Consider the following 17,657-nt stretch of genomic DNA (forward strand, 5'->3'; position numbering starts at 1 on the left):
AAAGTAAAAGGAGGCCTGTGGAGCAGGTCTGGGTGTGACTCCGGATCCCCCAACATCAGGTGCCACCACCAAAGATTCCTGCGTGTAGCCCATAGAACCCCAAAAGCAACGGGACGAGTTCTGGTCACATACTCCCTCAAAATGACATCCTGGCCTTCTTCTGGAACTCCCTCCCCTCTCAGACTCTCAAGGTTTCCTCCAGCGTGTCGGTTCCCACAGAGCAGACCTTTGGTCTGAGACCTGACAGTCCAGATGCCACGCATGCTGCCGCGTGGCGGCGGTGTCGCGGCTTGGGACAAGAGGAGGCCCCACGGTGCGGGCTGGGGCGCCAGGCACCGCGCGGGCGCTGAGGGTGGGGGTGACCCCCACCCCGGGCCGCCGCCGCGCTCCCAGAAAGGGGACAGAACAAGAGGCAAAAAAAAAAAAAAGCAGCAGCCTGTGGCACCCGGTATTCCCAGGCGGTCTCCCATCCAAGTACTAACCAGGCCCGACCCTGCTTAGCTTCCGAGACCAGACGAGATCGGGGGCGTTCAGGGTGGTGTCGCCCTAGACGGCGGCGGAGGGCGCCCCTGCCCCGCTCGAGAAGCCGAGCCTCTCTGGGCTTCCCCGCCGCCGCCTCCCGCCCCAGGCCCCGGGCCGGTTGAGTTCGCCGGCCGGGTCCCGCGGGCTCCCAGGGATGGGGGTGATGGGCGGGGCTGGGCGGGGCGGGGCGGGGCGGGGTGGGGGGCTGTCTCTCTATACACACACACACACACTCACACTCACTCACACTCACACAAGATGCGCCTCCGCGGCTGGACTCGCCAAGGTGGAGCCCTCCCAGCCCCCCTCGTCTCCTCGCCCGGCCTCCTTCACCTACCCGCTGCCCACCCCCAGCGCGTCGCTGCCGCTGACTGCGCACGCGCGGGACGCTCGCCCTTTGACCCCAGCCAGGGGCCGCCCTCCCCCACAACCCCTTTCAGCTGCGCCCCCCCCTCGCCCCGTGGGTGGGCTGCCGCCTATTCCCCCGGGCCAGGGCTGGGGCACAGCCAGTGTACGGGGCGTCTCTCTCTGGGGATGTGTCCCATGGGTGGGGTGGGGTGGCGTGGTTTGGGGGGCGCTGAAGAAATCAGTCCCCTCCATCTCCTACCTCTGGAAAACGCCCAAGCCCGTGGAGAACTGCCGGCACCGCTTCGTGGGGGCCGGGACCCTCCTCCGTGTCCTCCTGTGGCCCAGTCCAAGGGGCCTGGGCCTGGCCGGGGCTGCATTGGACCCCGACCACCCTGGCGTGTGGACTCGCTAAAAATCGGCCATTAGATATTGGATTCCAGCTTCCTGGAGGTCATTTCACTAATGAGTGCACCGGAAAGAGTTTCCTAATCCATCTGTGAGGGTGGCAACTGAAAGAGAATTTTAAAGCTGACAGAATAGGCTTGGGAAGGCATAGGAGATTTCCACACCCAGCAAGGAAGACTTTCCCGAAATGGAAGAAAGAAACGAGCAAACAGAGACACCGGTAGCCCGCCCGGAAAAGAGTCTGCCCCTGAGAGAAAGCACCCTGACCAGGTTCACCCGTGGGTGGGTGGGTGGCGAGCTAGCGGCATTCAGAAGAGCGAGGCCCGCAGTCTGTGCGGAAGACACCTGCGCTCGGGTGTGTGTGGCGGCGCGATTCACAAGCAGCTCTAGACGTTAAACCAAGGAGAAGCCAGGGAGTTCCCAACGCCCCAGGTGTCCTCAGCCCACGACTGGCTGCTGTGGGAATGCGAAGCCCGGCTCCTTGTCTCAGAGCGGGGTTCCCAGGAGGATCAGGCTGAAGCTGGGACTTGGCCTCAAAGTGTCCCCTCGCATGGCCACCCCCTTCCCCTTCCTGCTCCTCTACTCCTGGTGCCCCTCCATCCAGGGGCCAGACCTTAAAGAGTCACCGCAAGAGAATCCTGGTCCCAAAGGAGCCTTCTGGGGGACCGGTGCTGACAGAGGTTGTGGGCATGGCCCGCTGGGGCTCTGCCCGACCCAGGGCTGAGAGATGCCACCTCCCAGCTCTGGGTCCCTGCAGGAAGTGTTGGCAAGCACAGGGCCGGTCCTCCAAAGGCCCAGGTGCAGGGAGCCCAGGCCAAGCAGCCTGTGGAAGAAGCCACTTGCCGTGCCACCCCGGGAACAGGACTGCAGGCCCCGGCCCTTCCCACCTCCTCCTCCTCCTCCTCCTCCTCCTCCCCCCCGCCTCCCCCCTCACAGGGCACAGGGCTCAGAGACACCTCAGACTCTTGCTACCCAAAGTGCAAAGGGCATCAGTTGCTCCTCCAACCCCCCCGCCCAGCAGACCACGTTGTCCAGCCAGCCCCCGGGCCTCCCTGGGGTGCCCAGCACAAAAGTGCAGACACCCACCGGACCCTCAATCTCAGTTTTCGGATGTTTTTGCCACTCTAAGGACCCGCAGGCCAGCTGGGCCTTCGGGCAGGACAGAGAGCCCCGGAATCCGACGTGGAGAGCTGCGTGTACGTCCCCATCAGGAGGCGGTCCCCACCTCCGCGGCTCTCCCCTTGCGGGGAGCGGCAGCCCAGCCGGCAGCCGCAGGGCCTCAGGGAAGACACCAGGCTGGGCCCCCGCGGCACAGCGGGGGCACGTCCCCCGCACTCACGCGACTTAGGGACGGCTGCTGGAGACTGCTGCGGCCACCCTGCTGCCGGGTTTCTGGAGGGCTTCCTGGAAGCAGCGTCCACACCAAGCCCTTGGAAGGCCCGGGCGACGGAGGAGCCGGTCAGGCAGGGGCCGAGGACGGTGAGAGGCCGGGCGGGAAGGAGCGTGTCAGGCAGGGGCAGAGGACGGTGACCGGCCGGGCGGGGAGGAGCCGGTCAGGCGGGGGCCCAGGACAGTGACGGGCCTGGCCGGGGAGGAGTGCGTCAGGCAGGGGCAGAGGAGACGGGCTGGGTAAGGGTTAGGGTTACAGTTAGGGCACAATTCACAATCGCAAAGACGTGGAAGCGACCCGAGTGCCCATCCATCCAGGAGTGCATCAATAAAATGTGGCGCGTGGACACCACGGAGTGCCATTCGGCTGTGAGGAGCAGCCGTGAGAGGGCGCCTCTCGTGTTCTCCTGGCCAGAGCTGGAACCCGTTCCAGTAAGCCAAGTATCCCAAGAATGGACACACGAGCACCACGTGAGCGCGCTCACCGGCAAATTGGTACGAACGGATGGACGCCTAAGTGGACAGAGAGGAATCACCTTCATCGGGTGGGTGTCGGGCGGGTGGGGGGAGGGGAGGGGCATACACATCCATTAGGCATGGGGTGGGTGCGCACCGACTGGGGGATGGGCGCACTTGAAGCTCTGACCCGAGGGGGGAGGCTTGGAGAGGGCAAGGCACCCGACCTTAACATTGGTACCCCCACAATACGCTGGAACAACATGAGAGGTATATGAATAAGAACACAGGGGGGGCCGGGCGCGGTGGCTCACGCCTGTAATCCTAGCTCTCTGGGAGGCCGAGGCGGGCGGATTGCTCCAGGTCAGGAGTTCGAAACCAGCCTGAGCAAGAGCGAGACCCCGTCTCTACTAAAAATAGAAAGAAATTAATTGGCCAACTAATATATATAGAAAAACACAGCCGGGCGTGGTGGTGCATGCCTGTAGTCCCAACTACTCGGGAGGCTGAGGCAGCAGGATTGCTTGAGCCCGGAGATTGAGGTTGCTGTGAGCTAGGCTGACGCCATGGCACTCACTCTAGCCTGGGCAGCAAAACGAGACTCTGTCTCAAAAAAAAAAAAAAAAAAAAAACACAGGGGGGAGGGGGGCACGGGCAACACATGTCACCTGCATACTTGTACTCCCATCATCTGCTTGAAAAGAGAGAGAAAAGAAAATGCAATCCTAGAGGTAAGAGACACTTTTTAAAAATAATGAATCCGAAGAGAAAAGTAAAAGGAGGCCTGTGGAGCAGGTCTGGGTGTGACTCCGGATCCCCCAACATCAGGTGCCACCACCAAAGATTCCTGCGTGTAGCCCATAGAACCCCAAAAGCAACGGGACGAGTTCTGGTCACATACTCCCTCAAAATGACATCCTGGCCTTCTTCTGGAACTCCCTCCCCTCTCAGACTCTCAAGGTTTCCTCCAGCGTGTCGGTTCCCACAGAGCAGACCTTCGGTCTGAGACCTGACAGTCCAGATGCCACGCATGCTGCCGCGTGGCGGCGGTGTCGCGGCTTGGGACAAGAGGAGGCCCCACGGTGCGGGCTGGGGCGCCAGGCACCGCGCGGGCGCTGAGGGTGGGGGTGACCCCCACCCCGGGCCGCCGCCGCGCTCCCAGAAAGGGGACAGAACAAGAGGCAAAAAAAAAAAAAAGCAGCAGCCTGTGGCACCCGGTATTCCCAGGCGGTCTCCCATCCAAGTACTAACCAGGCCCGACCCTGCTTAGCTTCCGAGACCAGACGAGATCGGGGGCGTTCAGGGTGGTGTCGCCCTAGACGGCGGCGGAGGGCGCCCCTGCCCCGCTCGAGAAGCCGAGCCTCTCTGGGCTTCCCCGCCGCCGCCTCCCGCCCCAGGCCCCGGGCCGGTTGAGTTCGCCGGCCGGGTCCCGCGGGCTCCCAGGGATGGGGGTGATGGGCGGGGCTGGGCGGGGCGGGGCGGGGCGGGGTGGGGGGCTGTCTCTCTATACACACACACACACACTCACACTCACTCACACTCACACAAGATGCGCCTCCGCGGCTGGACTCGCCAAGGTGGAGCCCTCCCAGCCCCCCTCGTCTCCTCGCCCGGCCTCCTTCACCTACCCGCTGCCCACCCCCAGCGCGTCGCTGCCGCTGACTGCGCACGCGCGGGACGCTCGCCCTTTGACCCCAGCCAGGGGCCGCCCTCCCCCACAACCCCTTTCAGCTGCGCCCCCCCCTCGCCCCGTGGGTGGGCTGCCGCCTATTCCCCCGGGCCAGGGCTGGGGCACAGCCAGTGTACGGGGCGTCTCTCTCTGGGGATGTGTCCCATGGGTGGGGTGGGGTGGCGTGGTTTGGGGGGCGCTGAAGAAATCAGTCCCCTCCATCTCCTACCTCTGGAAAACGCCCAAGCCCGTGGAGAACTGCCGGCACCGCTTCGTGGGGGCCGGGACCCTCCTCCGTGTCCTCCTGTGGCCCAGTCCAAGGGGCCTGGGCCTGGCCGGGGCTGCATTGGACCCCGACCACCCTGGCGTGTGGACTCGCTAAAAATCGGCCATTAGATATTGGATTCCAGCTTCCTGGAGGTCATTTCACTAATGAGTGCACCGGAAAGAGTTTCCTAATCCATCTGTGAGGGTGGCAACTGAAAGAGAATTTTAAAGCTGACAGAATAGGCTTGGGAAGGCATAGGAGATTTCCACACCCAGCAAGGAAGACTTTCCCGAAATGGAAGAAAGAAACGAGCAAACAGAGACACCGGTAGCCCGCCCGGAAAAGAGTCTGCCCCTGAGAGAAAGCACCCTGACCAGGTTCACCCGTGGGTGGGTGGGTGGCGAGCTAGCGGCATTCAGAAGAGCGAGGCCCGCAGTCTGTGCGGAAGACACCTGCGCTCGGGTGTGTGTGGCGGCGCGATTCACAAGCAGCTCTAGACGTTAAACCAAGGAGAAGCCAGGGAGTTCCCAACGCCCCAGGTGTCCTCAGCCCACGACTGGCTGCTGTGGGAATGCGAAGCCCGGCTCCTTGTCTCAGAGCGGGGTTCCCAGGAGGATCAGGCTGAAGCTGGGACTCGGCCTCAAAGTGTCCCCTCGCATGGCCACCCCCTTCCCCTTCCTGCTCCTCTACTCCTGGTGCCCCTCCATCCAGGGGCCAGACCTTAAAGAGTCACCGCAAGAGAATCCTGGTCCCAAAGGAGCCTTCTGGGGGACCGGTGCTGACAGAGGTTGTGGGCATGGCCCGCTGGGGCTCTGCCCGACCCAGGGCTGAGAGATGCCACCTCCCAGCTCTGGGTCCCTGCAGGAAGTGTTGGCAAGCACAGGGCCGGTCCTCCAAAGGCCCAGGTGCAGGGAGCCCAGGCCAAGCAGCCTGTGGAAGAAGCCACTTGCCGTGCCACCCCGGGAACAGGACTGCAGGCCCCGGCCCTTCCCACCTCCTCCTCCTCCTCCTCCTCCTCCTCCCCCCCGCCTCCCCCCTCACAGGGCACAGGGCTCAGAGACACCTCAGACTCTTGCTACCCAAAGTGCAAAGGGCATCAGTTGCTCCTCCAACCCCCCCGCCCAGCAGACCACGTTGTCCAGCCAGCCCCCGGGCCTCCCTGGGGTGCCCAGCACAAAAGTGCAGACACCCACCGGACCCTCAATCTCAGTTTTCGGATGTTTTTGCCACTCTAAGGACCCGCAGGCCAGCTGGGCCTTCGGGCAGGACAGAGAGCCCCGGAATCCGACGTGGAGAGCTGCGTGTACGTCCCCATCAGGAGGCGGTCCCCACCTCCGCGGCTCTCCCCTTGCGGGGAGCGGCAGCCCAGCCGGCAGCCGCAGGGCCTCAGGGAAGACACCAGGCTGGGCCCCCGCGGCACAGCGGGGGCACGTCCCCCGCACTCACGCGACTTAGGGACGGCTGCTGGAGACTGCTGCGGCCACCCTGCTGCCGGGTTTCTGGAGGGCTTCCTGGAAGCAGCGTCCACACCAAGCCCTTGGAAGGCCCGGGCGACGGAGGAGCCGGTCAGGCAGGGGCCGAGGACGGTGAGAGGCCGGGCGGGAAGGAGCGTGTCAGGCAGGGGCAGAGGACGGTGACCGGCCGGGCGGGGAGGAGCCGGTCAGGCGGGGGCCCAGGACAGTGACGGGCCTGGCCGGGGAGGAGTGCGTCAGGCAGGGGCAGAGGAGACGGGCTGGGTAAGGGTTAGGGTTACAGTTAGGGCACAATTCACAATCGCAAAGACGTGGAAGCGACCCGAGTGCCCATCCATCCAGGAGTGCATCAATAAAATGTGGCGCGTGGACACCACGGAGTGCCATTCGGCTGTGAGGAGCAGCCGTGAGAGGGCGCCTCTCGTGTTCTCCTGGCCAGAGCTGGAACCCGTTCCAGTAAGCCAAGTATCCCAAGAATGGACACACGAGCACCACGTGAGCGCGCTCACCGGCAAATTGGTACGAACGGATGGACGCCTAAGTGGACAGAGAGGAATCACCTTCATCGGGTGGGTGTCGGGCGGGTGGGGGGAGGGGAGGGGCATACACATCCATTAGGCATGGGGTGGGTGCGCACCGACTGGGGGATGGGCGCACTTGAAGCTCTGACCCGAGGGGGGAGGCTTGGAGAGGGCAAGGCACCCGACCTTAACATTGGTACCCCCACAATACGCTGGAACAACATGAGAGGTATATGAATAAGAACACAGGGGGGGCCGGGCGCGGTGGCTCACGCCTGTAATCCTAGCTCTCTGGGAGGCCGAGGCGGGCGGATTGCTCCAGGTCAGGAGTTCGAAACCAGCCTGAGCAAGAGCGAGACCCCGTCTCTACTAAAAATAGAAAGAAATTAATTGGCCAACTAATATATATAGAAAAACACAGCCGGGCGTGGTGGTGCATGCCTGTAGTCCCAACTACTCGGGAGGCTGAGGCAGCAGGATTGCTTGAGCCCGGAGATTGAGGTTGCTGTGAGCTAGGCTGACGCCATGGCACTCACTCTAGCCTGGGCAGCAAAACGAGACTCTGTCTCAAAAAAAAAAAAAAAAAAAAAACACAGGGGGGAGGGGGGCACGGGCAACACATGTCACCTGCATACTTGTACTCCCATCATCTGCTTGAAAAGAGAGAGAAAAGAAAATGCAATCCTAGAGGTAAGAGACACTTTTTAAAAATAATGAATCCGAAGAGAAAAGTAAAAGGAGGCCTGTGGAGCAGGTCTGGGTGTGACTCCGGATCCCCCAACATCAGGTGCCACCACCAAAGATTCCTGCGTGTAGCCCATAGAACCCCAAAAGCAACGGGACGAGTTCTGGTCACATACTCCCTCAAAATGACATCCTGGCCTTCTTCTGGAACTCCCTCCCCTCTCAGACTCTCAAGGTTTCCTCCAGCGTGTCGGTTCCCACAGAGCAGACCTTTGGTCTGAGACCTGACAGTCCAGATGCCACGCATGCTGCCGCGTGGCAGCGGTGTCGCGGCTTGGGACAAGAGGAGGCCCCACGGTGCGGGCTGGGGCGCCAGGCACCGCGCGGGCGCTGAGGGTGGGGGTGACCCCCACCCCGGGCCGCCGCCGCGCTCCCAGAAAGGGGACAGAACAAGAGGCAAAAAAAAAAAAAAGCAGCAGCCTGTGGCACCCGGTATTCCCAGGCGGTCTCCCATCCAAGTACTAACCAGGCCCGACCCTGCTTAGCTTCCGAGACCAGACGAGATCGGGGGCGTTCAGGGTGGTGTCGCCCTAGACGGCGGCGGAGGGCGCCCCTGCCCCGCTCGAGAAGCCGAGCCTCTCTGGGCTTCCCCGCCGCCGCCTCCCGCCCCAGGCCCCGGGCCGGTTGAGTTCGCCGGCCGGGTCCCGCGGGCTCCCAGGGATGGGGGTGATGGGCGGGGCTGGGCGGGGCGGGGCGGGGCGGGGTGGGGGGCTGTCTCTCTATACACACACACACACACTCACACTCACTCACACTCACACAAGATGCGCCTCCGCGGCTGGACTCGCCAAGGTGGAGCCCTCCCAGCCCCCCTCGTCTCCTCGCCCGGCCTCCTTCACCTACCCGCTGCCCACCCCCAGCGCGTCGCTGCCGCTGACTGCGCACGCGCGGGACGCTCGCCCTTTGACCCCAGCCAGGGGCCGCCCTCCCCCACAACCCCTTTCAGCTGCGCCCCCCCCTCGCCCCGTGGGTGGGCTGCCGCCTATTCCCCCGGGCCAGGGCTGGGGCACAGCCAGTGTACGGGGCGTCTCTCTCTGGGGATGTGTCCCATGGGTGGGGTGGGGTGGCGTGGTTTGGGGGGCGCTGAAGAAATCAGTCCCCTCCATCTCCTACCTCTGGAAAACGCCCAAGCCCGTGGAGAACTGCCGGCACCGCTTCGTGGGGGCCGGGACCCTCCTCCGTGTCCTCCTGTGGCCCAGTCCAAGGGGCCTGGGCCTGGCCGGGGCTGCATTGGACCCCGACCACCCTGGCGTGTGGACTCGCTAAAAATCGGCCATTAGATATTGGATTCCAGCTTCCTGGAGGTCATTTCACTAATGAGTGCACCGGAAAGAGTTTCCTAATCCATCTGTGAGGGTGGCAACTGAAAGAGAATTTTAAAGCTGACAGAATAGGCTTGGGAAGGCATAGGAGATTTCCACACCCAGCAAGGAAGACTTTCCCGAAATGGAAGAAAGAAACGAGCAAACAGAGACACCGGTAGCCCGCCCGGAAAAGAGTCTGCCCCTGAGAGAAAGCACCCTGACCAGGTTCACCCGTGGGTGGGTGGGTGGCGAGCTAGCGGCATTCAGAAGAGCGAGGCCCGCAGTCTGTGCGGAAGACACCTGCGCTCGGGTGTGTGTGGCGGCGCGATTCACAAGCAGCTCTAGACGTTAAACCAAGGAGAAGCCAGGGAGTTCCCAACGCCCCAGGTGTCCTCAGCCCACGACTGGCTGCTGTGGGAATGCGAAGCCCGGCTCCTTGTCTCAGAGCGGGGTTCCCAGGAGGATCAGGCTGAAGCTGGGACTTGGCCTCAAAGTGTCCCCTCGCATGGCCACCCCCTTCCCCTTCCTGCTCCTCTACTCCTGGTGCCCCTCCATCCAGGGGCCAGACCTTAAAGAGTCACCGCAAGAGAATCCTGGTCCCAAAGGAGCCTTCTGGGGGACCGGTGCTGACAGAGGTTGTGGGCATGGCCCGCTGGGGCTCTGCCCGACCCAGGGCTGAGAGATGCCACCTCCCAGCTCTGGGTCCCTGCAGGAAGTGTTGGCAAGCACAGGGCCGGTCCTCCAAAGGCCCAGGTGCAGGGAGCCCAGGCCAAGCAGCCTGTGGAAGAAGCCACTTGCCGTGCCACCCCGGGAACAGGACTGCAGGCCCCGGCCCTTCCCACCTCCTCCTCCTCCTCCTCCTCCTCCTCCCCCCCGCCTCCCCCCTCACAGGGCACAGGGCTCAGAGACACCTCAGACTCTTGCTACCCAAAGTGCAAAGGGCATCAGTTGCTCCTCCAACCCCCCCGCCCAGCAGACCACGTTGTCCAGCCAGCCCCCGGGCCTCCCTGGGGTGCCCAGCACAAAAGTGCAGACACCCACCGGACCCTCAATCTCAGTTTTCGGATGTTTTTGCCACTCTAAGGACCCGCAGGCCAGCTGGGCCTTCGGGCAGGACAGAGAGCCCCGGAATCCGACGTGGAGAGCTGCGTGTACGTCCCCATCAGGAGGCGGTCCCCACCTCCGCGGCTCTCCCCTTGCGGGGAGCGGCAGCCCAGCCGGCAGCCGCAGGGCCTCAGGGAAGACACCAGGCTGGGCCCCCGCGGCACAGCGGGGGCACGTCCCCCGCACTCACGCGACTTAGGGACGGCTGCTGGAGACTGCTGCGGCCACCCTGCTGCCGGGTTTCTGGAGGGCTTCCTGGAAGCAGCGTCCACACCAAGCCCTTGGAAGGCCCGGGCGACGGAGGAGCCGGTCAGGCAGGGGCCGAGGACGGTGAGAGGCCGGGCGGGAAGGAGCGTGTCAGGCAGGGGCAGAGGACGGTGACCGGCCGGGCGGGGAGGAGCCGGTCAGGCGGGGGCCCAGGACAGTGACGGGCCTGGCCGGGGAGGAGTGCGTCAGGCAGGGGCAGAGGAGACGGGCTGGGTAAGGGTTAGGGTTACAGTTAGGGCACAATTCACAATCGCAAAGACGTGGAAGCGACCCGAGTGCCCATCCATCCAGGAGTGCATCAATAAAATGTGGCGCGTGGACACCACGGAGTGCCATTCGGCTGTGAGGAGCAGCCGTGAGAGGGCGCCTCTCGTGTTCTCCTGGCCAGAGCTGGAACCCGTTCCAGTAAGCCAAGTATCCCAAGAATGGACACACGAGCACCACGTGAGCGCGCTCACCGGCAAATTGGTACGAACGGATGGACGCCTAAGTGGACAGAGAGGAATCACCTTCATCGGGTGGGTGTCGGGCGGGTGGGGGGAGGGGAGGGGCATACACATCCATTAGGCATGGGGTGGGTGCGCACCGACTGGGGGATGGGCGCACTTGAAGCTCTGACCCGAGGGGGGAGGCTTGGAGAGGGCAAGGCACCCGACCTTAACATTGGTACCCCCACAATACGCTGGAACAACATGAGAGGTATATGAATAAGAACACAGGGGGGGCCGGGCGCGGTGGCTCACGCCTGTAATCCTAGCTCTCTGGGAGGCCGAGGCGGGCGGATTGCTCCAGGTCAGGAGTTCGAAACCAGCCTGAGCAAGAGCGAGACCCCGTCTCTACTAAAAATAGAAAGAAATTAATTGGCCAACTAATATATATAGAAAAACACAGCCGGGCGTGGTGGTGCATGCCTGTAGTCCCAACTACTCGGGAGGCTGAGGCAGCAGGATTGCTTGAGCCCGGAGATTGAGGTTGCTGTGAGCTAGGCTGACGCCATGGCACTCACTCTAGCCTGGGCAGCAAAACGAGACTCTGTCTCAAAAAAAAAAAAAAAAAAAAAACACAGGGGGGAGGGGGGCACGGGCAACACATGTCACCTGCATACTTGTACTCCCATCATCTGCTTGAAAAGAGAGAGAAAAGAAAATGCAATCCTAGAGGTAAGAGACACTTTTTAAAAATAATGAATCCGAAGAGAAAAGTAAAAGGAGGCCTGTGGAGCAGGTCTGGGTGTGACTCCGGATCCCCCAACATCAGGTGCCACCACCAAAGATTCCTGCGTGTAGCCCATAGAACCCCAAAAGCAACGGGACGAGTTCTGGTCACATACTCCCTCAAAATGACATCCTGGCCTTCTTCTGGAACTCCCTCCCCTCTCAGACTCTCAAGGTTTCCTCCAGCGTGTCGGTTCCCACAGAGCAGACCTTCGGTCTGAGACCTGACAGTCCAGATGCCACGCATGCTGCCGCGTGGCGGCGGTGTCGCGGCTTGGGACAAGAGGAGGCCCCACGGTGCGGGCTGGGGCGCCAGGCACCGCGCGGGCGCTGAGGGTGGGGGTGACCCCCACCCCGGGCCGCCGCCGCGCTCCCAGAAAGGGGACAGAACAAGAGGCAAAAAAAAAAAAAAGCAGCAGCCTGTGGCACCCGGTATTCCCAGGCGGTCTCCCATCCAAGTACTAACCAGGCCCGACCCTGCTTAGCTTCCGAGACCAGACGAGATCGGGGGCGTTCAGGGTGGTGTCGCCCTAGACGGCGGCGGAGGGCGCCCCTGCCCCGCTCGAGAAGCCGAGCCTCTCTGGGCTTCCCCGCCGCCGCCTCCCGCCCCAGGCCCCGGGCCGGTTGAGTTCGCCGGCCGGGTCCCGCGGGCTCCCAGGGATGGGGGTGATGGGCGGGGCTGGGCGGGGCGGGGCGGGGCGGGGTGGGGGGCTGTCTCTCTATACACACACACACACACTCACACTCACTCACACTCACACAAGATGCGCCTCCGCGGCTGGACTCGCCAAGGTGGAGCCCTCCCAGCCCCCCTCGTCTCCTCGCCCGGCCTCCTTCACCTACCCGCTGCCCACCCCCAGCGCGTCGCTGCCGCTGACTGCGCACGCGCGGGACGCTCGCCCTTTGACCCCAGCCAGGGGCCGCCCTCCCCCACAACCCCTTTCAGCTGCGCCCCCCCCTCGCCCCGTGGGTGGGCTGCCGCCTATTCCCCCGGGCCAGGGCTGGGGCACAGCCAGTGTACGGGGCGTCTCTCTCTGGGGATGTGTCCCATGGGTGGGGTGGGGTGGCGTGGTTTGGGGGGCGCTGAAGAAATCAGTCCCCTCCATCTCCTACCTCTGGAAAACGCCCAAGCCCGTGGAGAACTGCCGGCACCGCTTCGTGGGGGCCGGGACCCTCCTCCGTGTCCTCCTGTGGCCCAGTCCAAGGGGCCTGGGCCTGGCCGGGGCTGCATTGGACCCCGACCACCCTGGCGTGTGGACTCGCTAAAAATCGGCCATTAGATATTGGATTCCAGCTTCCTGGAGGTCATTTCACTAATGAGTGCACCGGAAAGAGTTTCCTAATCCATCTGTGAGGGTGGCAACTGAAAGAGAATTTTAAAGCTGACAGAATAGGCTTGGGAAGGCATAGGAGATTTCCACACCCAGCAAGGAAGACTTTCCCGAAATGGAAGAAAGAAACGAGCAAACAGAGACACCGGTAGCCCGCCCGGAAAAGAGTCTGCCCCTGAGAGAAAGCACCCTGACCAGGTTCACCCGTGGGTGGGTGGGTGGCGAGCTAGCGGCATTCAGAAGAGCGAGGCCCGCAGTCTGTGCGGAAGACACCTGCGCTCGGGTGTGTGTGGCGGCGCGATTCACAAGCAGCTCTAGACGTTAAACCAAGGAGAAGCCAGGGAGTTCCCAACGCCCCAGGTGTCCTCAGCCCACGACTGGCTGCTGTGGGAATGCGAAGCCCGGCTCCTTGTCTCAGAGCGGGGTTCCCAGGAGGATCAGGCTGAAGCTGGGACTCGGCCTCAAAGTGTCCCCTCGCATGGCCACCCCCTTCCCCTTCCTGCTCCTCTACTCCTGGTGCCCCTCCATCCAGGGGCCAGACCTTAAAGAGTCACCGCAAGAGAATCCTGGTCCCAAAGGAGCCTTCTGGGGGACCGGTGCTGACAGAGGTTGTGGGCATGGCCCGCTGGGGCTCTGCCCGACCCAGGGCTGAGAGATGCCACCTCCCAGCTCTGGGTCCCTGCAGGAAGTGTTGGCAAGCACAGGGCCGGTCCTCCAAAGGCCCAGGTGCAGGGAGCCCAGGCCAAGCAGCCTGTGGAAGAAGCCACTTGCCGTGCCACCCCGGGAACAGGACTGCAGGCCCCGGCCCTTCCCACCTCCTCCTCCTCCTCCTCCTCCTCCTCCCCCCCGCCTCCCCCCTCACAGGGCACAGGGCTCAGAGACACCTCAGACTCTTGCTACCCAAAGTGCAAAGGGCATCAGTTGCTCCTCCAACCCCCCCGCCCAGCAGACCACGTTGTCCAGCCAGCCCCCGGGCCTCCCTGGGGTGCCCAGCACAAAAGTGCAGACACCCACCGGACCCTCAATCTCAGTTTTCGGATGTTTTTGCCACTCTAAGGACCCGCAGGCCAGCTGGGCCTTCGGGCAGGACAGAGAGCCCCGGAATCCGACGTGGAGAGCTGCGTGTACGTCCCCATCAGGAGGCGGTCCCCACCTCCGCGGCTCTCCCCTTGCGGGGAGCGGCAGCCCAGCCGGCAGCCGCAGGGCCTCAGGGAAGACACCAGGCTGGGCCCCCGCGGCACAGCGGGGGCACGTCCCCCGCACTCACGCGACTTAGGGACGGCTGCTGGAGACTGCTGCGGCCACCCTGCTGCCGGGTTTCTGGAGGGCTTCCTGGAAGCAGCGTCCACACCAAGCCCTTGGAAGGCCCGGGCGACGGAGGAGCCGGTCAGGCAGGGGCCGAGGACGGTGAGAGGCCGGGCGGGAAGGAGCGTGTCAGGCAGGGGCAGAGGACGGTGACCGGCCGGGCGGGGAGGAGCCGGTCAGGCGGGGGCCCAGGACAGTGACGGGCCTGGCCGGGGAGGAGTGCGTCAGGCAGGGGCAGAGGAGACGGGCTGGGTAAGGGTTAGGGTTACAGTTAGGGCACAATTCACAATCGCAAAGACGTGGAAGCGACCCGAGTGCCCATCCATCCAGGAGTGCATCAATAAAATGTGGCGCGTGGACACCACGGAGTGCCATTCGGCTGTGAGGAGCAGCCGTGAGAGGGCGCCTCTCGTGTTCTCCTGGCCAGAGCTGGAACCCGTTCCAGTAAGCCAAGTATCCCAAGAATGGACACACGAGCACCACGTGAGCGCGCTCACCGGCAAATTGGTACGAACGGATGGACGCCTAAGTGGACAGAGAGGAATCACCTTCATCGGGTGGGTGTCGGGCGGGTGGGGGGAGGGGAGGGGCATACACATCCATTAGGCATGGGGTGGGTGCGCACCGACTGGGGGATGGGCGCACTTGAAGCTCTGACCCGAGGGGGGAGGCTTGGAGAGGGCAAGGCACCCGACCTTAACATTGGTACCCCCACAATACGCTGGAACAACATGAGAGGTATATGAATAAGAACACAGGGGGGGCCGGGCGCGGTGGCTCACGCCTGTAATCCTAGCTCTCTGGGAGGCCGAGGCGGGCGGATTGCTCCAGGTCAGGAGTTCGAAACCAGCCTGAGCAAGAGCGAGACCCCGTCTCTACTAAAAATAGAAAGAAATTAATTGGCCAACTAATATATATAGAAAAACACAGCCGGGCGTGGTGGTGCATGCCTGTAGTCCCAACTACTCGGGAGGCTGAGGCAGCAGGATTGCTTGAGCCCGGAGATTGAGGTTGCTGTGAGCTAGGCTGACGCCATGGCACTCACTCTAGCCTGGGCAGCAAAACGAGACTCTGTCTCAAAAAAAAAAAAAAAAAAAAAGAACACAGGGGGGAGGGGGGCACGGGCAACACATGTCACCTGCATACTTGTACTCCCATCATCTGCTTGAAAAGAGAGAGAAAAGAAAATGCAATCCTAGAGGTAAGAGACACTTTTTAAAAATAATGAATCCGAAGAGAAAAGTAAAAGGAGGCCTGTGGAGCAGGTCTGGGTGTGACTCCGGATCCCCCAACATCAGGTGCCACCACCAAAGATTCCTGCGTGTAGCCCATAGAACCCCAAAAGCAACGGGACGAGTTCTGGTCACATACTCCCTCAAAATGACATCCTGGCCTTCTTCTGGAACTCCCTCCCCTCTCAGACTCTCAAGGTTTCCTCCAGCGTGTCGGTTCCCACAGAGCAGACCTTTGGTCTGAGACCTGACAGTCCAGATGCCACGCATGCTGCCGCGTGGCGGCGGTGTCGCGGCTTGGGACAAGAGGAGGCCCCACGGTGCGGGCTGGGGCGCCAGGCACCGCGCGGGCGCTGAGGGTGGGGGTGACCCCCACCCCGGGCCGCCGCCGCGCTCCCAGAAAGGGGACAGAACAAGAGGCAAAAAAAAAAAAAAGCAGCAGCCTGTGGCACCCGGTATTCCCAGGCGGTCTCCCATCCAAGTACTAACCAGGCCCGACCCTGCTTAGCTTCCGAGACCAGACGAGATCGGGGGCGTTCAGGGTGGTGTCGCCCTAGACGGCGGCGGAGGGCGCCCCTGCCCCGCTCGAGAAGCCGAGCCTCTCTGGGCTTCCCCGCCGCCGCCTCCTCCCGCCCCAGGCCCCGCCTCCCGCCCCAGGCCCCGCGCCGGTTGAGTTCGCCGGCCGGGTCCCGCGGGCTCCCAGGGATGGGGGTGATGGGCGGGGCTGGGCGGGGCGGGGCGGGGCGGGGTGGGGGGCTGTCTCTCTATACACACACACACACACTCACACTCACTCACACTCACACAAGATGCGCCTCCGCGGCTGGACTCGCCAAGGTGGAGCCCTCCCAGCCCCCCTCGTCTCCTCGCCCGGCCTCCTTCACCTACCCGCTGCCCACCCCCAGCGCGTCGCTGCCGCTGACTGCGCACGCGCGGGACGCTCGCCCTTTGACCCCAGCCAGGGGCCGCCCTCCCCCACAACCCCTTTCAGCTGCGCCCCCCCCTCGCCCCGTGGGTGGGCTGCCGCCTATTCCCCCGGGCCAGGGCTGGGGCACAGCCAGTGTACGGGGCGTCTCTCTCTGGGGATGTGTCCCATGGGTGGGGTGGGGTGGCGTGGTTTGGGGGGCGCTGAAGAAATCAGTCCCCTCCATCTCCTACCTCTGGAAAACGCCCAAGCCCGTGGAGAACTGCCGGCACCGCTTCGTGGGGGCCGGGACCCTCCTCCGTGTCCTCCTGTGGCCCAGTCCAAGGGGCCTGGGCCTGGCCGGGGCTGCATTGGACCCCGACCACCCTGGCGTGTGGACTCGCTAAAAATCGGCCATTAGATATTGGATTCCAGCTTCCTGGAGGTCATTTCACTAATGAGTGCACCGGAAAGAGTTTCCTAATCCATCTGTGAGGGTGGCAACTGAAAGAGAATTTTAAAGCTGACAGAATAGGCTTGGGAAGGCATAGGAGATTTCCACACCCAGCAAGGAAGACTTTCCCGAAATGGAAGAAAGAAACGAGCAAACAGAGACACCGGTAGCCCGCCCGGAAAAGAGTCTGCCCCTGAGAGAAAGCACCCTGACCAGGTTCACCCGTGGGTGGGTGGGTGGCGAGCTAGCGGCATTCAGAAGAGCGAGGCCCGCAGTCTGTGCGGAAGACACCTGCGCTCGGGTGTGTGTGGCGGCGCGATTCACAAGCAGCTCTAGACGTTAAACCAAGGAGAAGCCAGGGAGTTCCCAACGCCCCAGGTGTCCTCAGCCCACGACTGGCTGCTGTGGGAATGCGAAGCCCGGCTCCTTGTCTCAGAGCGGGGTTCCCAGGAGGATCAGGCTGAAGCTGGGACTCGGCCTCAAAGTGTCCCCTCGCATGGCCACCCCCTTCCCCTTCCTGCTCCTCTACTCCTGGTGCCCCTCCATCCAGGGGCCAGACCTTAAAGAGTCACCGCAAGAGAATCCTGGTCCCAAAGGAGCCTTCTGGGGGACCGGTGCTGACAGAGGTTGTGGGCATGGCCCGCTGGGGCTCTGCCCGACCCAGGGCTGAGAGATGCCACCTCCCAGCTCTGGGTCCCTGCAGGAAGTGTTGGCAAGCACAGGGCCGGTCCTCCAAAGGCCCAGGTGC

The 17,657-nt window shown here is 63.2% G+C and overlaps 5 non-coding genes across 5 annotated transcripts; all 5 read right to left on the minus strand.

Moving 5' to 3' along the window:
- Positions 1-433: 433 nt before the first annotated feature.
- On the minus strand, positions 434-552 carry LOC142864433 (5S ribosomal RNA). The gene has a single exon (XR_012914991.1). It is a non-coding gene; the product is annotated as a 5S ribosomal RNA (ribosomal RNA).
- Positions 553-4,322: 3,770 nt separating this feature from the next.
- On the minus strand, positions 4,323-4,441 carry LOC142864434 (5S ribosomal RNA). Its single transcript, XR_012914992.1, has one exon. It is a non-coding gene; the product is annotated as a 5S ribosomal RNA (ribosomal RNA).
- Positions 4,442-8,211: 3,770 nt separating this feature from the next.
- Positions 8,212-8,330, minus strand: LOC142864435 (5S ribosomal RNA). Its single transcript, XR_012914993.1, has one exon. It is a non-coding gene; the product is annotated as a 5S ribosomal RNA (ribosomal RNA).
- Positions 8,331-12,100: 3,770 nt separating this feature from the next.
- Positions 12,101-12,219, minus strand: LOC142864436 (5S ribosomal RNA). The gene has a single exon (XR_012914994.1). It is a non-coding gene; the product is annotated as a 5S ribosomal RNA (ribosomal RNA).
- A 3,772-nt stretch (positions 12,220-15,991) lies between these two features.
- Positions 15,992-16,110, minus strand: LOC142864437 (5S ribosomal RNA). Its single transcript, XR_012914995.1, has one exon. It is a non-coding gene; the product is annotated as a 5S ribosomal RNA (ribosomal RNA).
- Between the last annotated feature and the right edge of the window lie 1,547 nt (positions 16,111-17,657).

This window comes from Microcebus murinus, chromosome 25, assembly GCF_040939455.1.
Source record: "Microcebus murinus isolate Inina chromosome 25, M.murinus_Inina_mat1.0, whole genome shotgun sequence".
NCBI lineage: Eukaryota > Metazoa > Chordata > Mammalia > Primates > Cheirogaleidae > Microcebus > Microcebus murinus.